The following is a 3,945-nucleotide window of genomic DNA, read 5'->3' as shown; positions in this document are numbered from 1 at the left end:
TCAGACTGGAATGCCTTATTTGCTTTGTTTGGTCTGCCAGCCAAACAATTCAGAAAGCTTTTGCATGAATGTCCACATTTTATCTGCAGTGATTTATGCCGTGTTTTGTTGCAAATGTGTTCAGCTTACAGTGTTTGCATTTTTGTCTATTTAAAAGTCTATTTAAAGCTACTGAAACCTTAAACGCAACCTCTCCTACATATTTGCTACCGCATTAAGCTAGTCGATAATAAAATGTAGTAGCCATTCTTTTAAAGATGGGCTTGTAAGATATTGCTGTCATGTATGTAACTGTAACATTTGTATTTTTTATAAAAGAAAACCCATATGAGAATATATGTGCATTTTCATTAAAATTAAAATATTGTACATTTCATTAAAATGGTTCCGCCTTGATCTGATAGATAAACAATCATCTCTCTGGGGGAAATTTGATCCATTATTGGAATTATTCCAGCCTATTCTAATCAGGAAAATATGATTCCAACTCTAGAATATTAATCTGTCTTTTACGGTTTGTAGTTGATTTTGATGAAACCGAAAAAAACTATTTGAATGGGAAAGGTTCACTGAAAGGAATAAACAGGAGTGACACGCATAATTCAAGGAGGTTATCATGGTGCTAAGGATAAAGTGGATGTACGTAATAAAAAGAGCCCATCTTTATATTTTTCAATATAAGGACAAATCTGAATAGATAGTGGTAACTGATGATCGTGATGGCATTATCTCTCAGGGAGGAAGGGATTTCTTCCTCTCAACGTGAGGCATTGAGTTTCATCCTTTGGCATTCCAATCAGCATAAAGTGGCAATGAACCGCTGCGATGATTCACAGTGTTGACTATAATTTCCATCTCCTCACTAACGTGTCTCTACAGTATCCTCAATAACAAGGAGTCGTGTGATATATGGTACCTGATGGTGGGTTTTGATGTGTCACAGTGTGGTCTATCTTTTTTTTTTTATGGGTAAACACAGTCACGTCTTCACGCACATATAATGAAACACGCCTGGCAAAGTACATCTGCATGCTCAGTCATAAACAAACACAGAGGTGGGCTGTAATCTGTTAATTTCATCAACCTTCATCAGTAATCACAAGAAACTGCAACATCAATGACTGGCCTCTGACACAATACTCTGATACAATGGCTTTTAATTTGGAACGTTTTCTATATTAAAAGCAGCAAGTTAGCTAATTAGAGATTTTTTTTTTTTAAATGTCTCGAGACTAGAGGTAATGTATCACCATGGTGTCCTGTAATTAAAATACAACTTTGTAACGGTCTTTTTTGCTTTAAGAATTAAGATTCATAGCCTCTGTAAGAACTAGTCTATGGGTTTACAATATCACCCGACTATGTGATTGGGTTCTTAAATAGCCCTCTCTGCTGTTCGTCCTCATTTAGTGATTCCCCCATCTCGTGATCCAGGCTACAAGTGTCAATCAGTAAAATTACGTGCATCCCCATTGTGTCTCAACCTGCACCAGTGACAACAACAATGAAAAAATGACCAAAATCTTCATTGTTGGATCTTTATTAAATAAAGAATAGCTCATGCAGAGAGATTTATTAGCATTGATCTCCCCACTCTTCCATACAAAGCAATGTCGTTGTTTGGATGGCTGGTCGCTTGTTCATGTGAGACAGGAGCATCAGATCAAAGTCTGCATGTTTGACCACACGCATTTTTATCTGTGCTCAGCGGCTGTCACAGGATACACAGCGCAGGCTGGATACGCTCCAGTGGTTACTATATCAGACTGTATCAGAACAGGCCAGCATTGGCTTCAGGCTATTGGCCTCACCTGAGATGTGTTTTGTTTTTTTTGATTGGGCTCATTTGGATTCTTTTAGAGTCAAAAGCTGAAAAAGTAGCTGTGCCAAGTGGGAAACAGACAAACGGAAAAAACGCAATAGGAGGTGGCTATAATTGTCTCTCTCTCTAAATACAACAAACGGCAATTTGGATTTCTGTCGGACAAGCAACCAAATTTAGGAATGAAAATGTTAAGGCCATAGATCATAGTATGTCATGCAAAAAGACAAAAGTATGGCTAGGCTGGTCTTTGGGACAATGAACGATTCCAAAACGTACCAGGCATTCAGGCAAGAGAAAATAAAAAAATATAGAAGATGTTTTACATGAATAAATAGCATAGAATAGAGTGTAATAGTCAGTGATAACATGGTATCAGTCTCTAAAGTTGTGCATTTTGATCTGCATGTTTGCTAGTAAATTGGAGCCCTATCTGAAAGACTATTTTCAGTCCACCATAGTCACCCCTTTGAAATGGCACAAACATGACACTGGATGTCACCATCTACAAAAATGACTTCCCATTACAAATACCTGTCACAAATTCCATGTATTCACACACACAACACGCAAAAACAATTTCCTTTAACATACTATATTCTCACAGTCAATGCAGAAATGCTGGTAGAGCATTAATGTTCATTACTCATGCTCTCTGTTGCGCTCTCATAGTTGTGTGAAGGATTTGTGGAATCCATCTGAGCACGTTGTACCTTCTGGTGTATTTCAGCAGAGGGGATCAATTGGGATTGTTTTGTGGTTCCTTTTCATTGATCCAGATGTGGCTTTGCAGGGCTGCTGCACTCTGTTCCATTTCAGCTAAATTAATGGAAGTTCCCAAGAAAAGTAATTTTGTTCACATGCTGTAATGACTAGGTGGTATCTGTCAATATTCCTACTGAGCTCATAATTGATTTCAAATTCATCTCATCCTGGATTAGGACAACAAACCAGGGTGCCTTGAAACTTCTACCTTCAATTCCCTATAAAACTTTTACCTCGAAGGGCTTGTGTTCAGACTCACTTTTCTGCATTACTTTGTTCTCTGTCGTCTATCCAGATTTGCCTTATGATGTATGCCAATTCCCTCAGAAGATGGGAAGCTACAGCTAAAGTGAGTGTGTGCTGCACTTTTGAGATAGTAATTTCCTTGAAGTCAAGAAAAAGGAGGCAGGAAACACCTGCCAGAACTATTTTACAGTCGCGCAACAAAAAGCAACTGCTGACACATCAACAAAAGAGACTGAAGTTTCTCTAATATATTCCAATTGTATTGTGGAATCCCCCCTGTCATCTCCTCAAATCCCTAATGGCATATACGTTTTATGAAAGACATCCACAGCCACTTCAGCAAAGTGAGAGTTTAGGTGCCACAGTACAGTCCAAATAAACAGCTAATTTTGTCTTGTAGAATGCTCTCTCTCTTTCTCTTGATCTCTTGCTCTCTTTTTGTCTCCATATTGTGGAGTTTCATGGCCATCAGAGTCTGTGAATGACCTCATAGCATAGATAATTATCATGTCACCCTGAGTAAACGTTGTAGCTCTCAACATGACTGCTTTGACGTGCCTTGTAATGGAGCCAGAATATTATCTGTTGCTGAAAGAGGGCAGAGAGGTTTTAAAAAATTTAAAAAACAGGACCAATTATCATATTACATTGCCTACATCCCCCTAGCTATTAGTGTTTGTGTGAATCCTCGTTCCATCTCTGCATTGGTATTTCTGAATAAGACATGACGATGTATAGAATTTTACATCGGCTCTGTCGGCTTTTATTCAGAATCCTATGGTCAGGTAAATTACCTCACAGAAAGCATCTATTACAATCCCTCAACGATCTATTGAGTCAAGTCCTTTGGGAATGATACTTTATGTCTCAAAGGGCACATCAAAGTTCATGTTGGCTTTGAAAGTACAGCCACAAGGTTGCAAGAGATGATTCGGTTGACTCTTATTTTATTATAATAATAATAATAATAATAATAATAATAATACTTTAATTTTATATAGCGATATATTTATATATATATATTATCTTTTGTTCTGAAGATTAAACAAACGAGATAGCCAAGTTTAGCTGAATGCTATTAATCTTTCAGCAATATTTGGCTCTCGATGCCG

The sequence above is a fragment of the Anoplopoma fimbria genome, chromosome 21, assembly GCF_027596085.1.
Source record: "Anoplopoma fimbria isolate UVic2021 breed Golden Eagle Sablefish chromosome 21, Afim_UVic_2022, whole genome shotgun sequence".
In the NCBI taxonomy this organism is placed as follows: Eukaryota; Metazoa; Chordata; class Actinopteri; order Perciformes; family Anoplopomatidae; genus Anoplopoma; species Anoplopoma fimbria.
The sequence above is the reverse complement of the archived record's forward strand: the minus strand, read 5'-3'. Positions refer to the sequence as shown.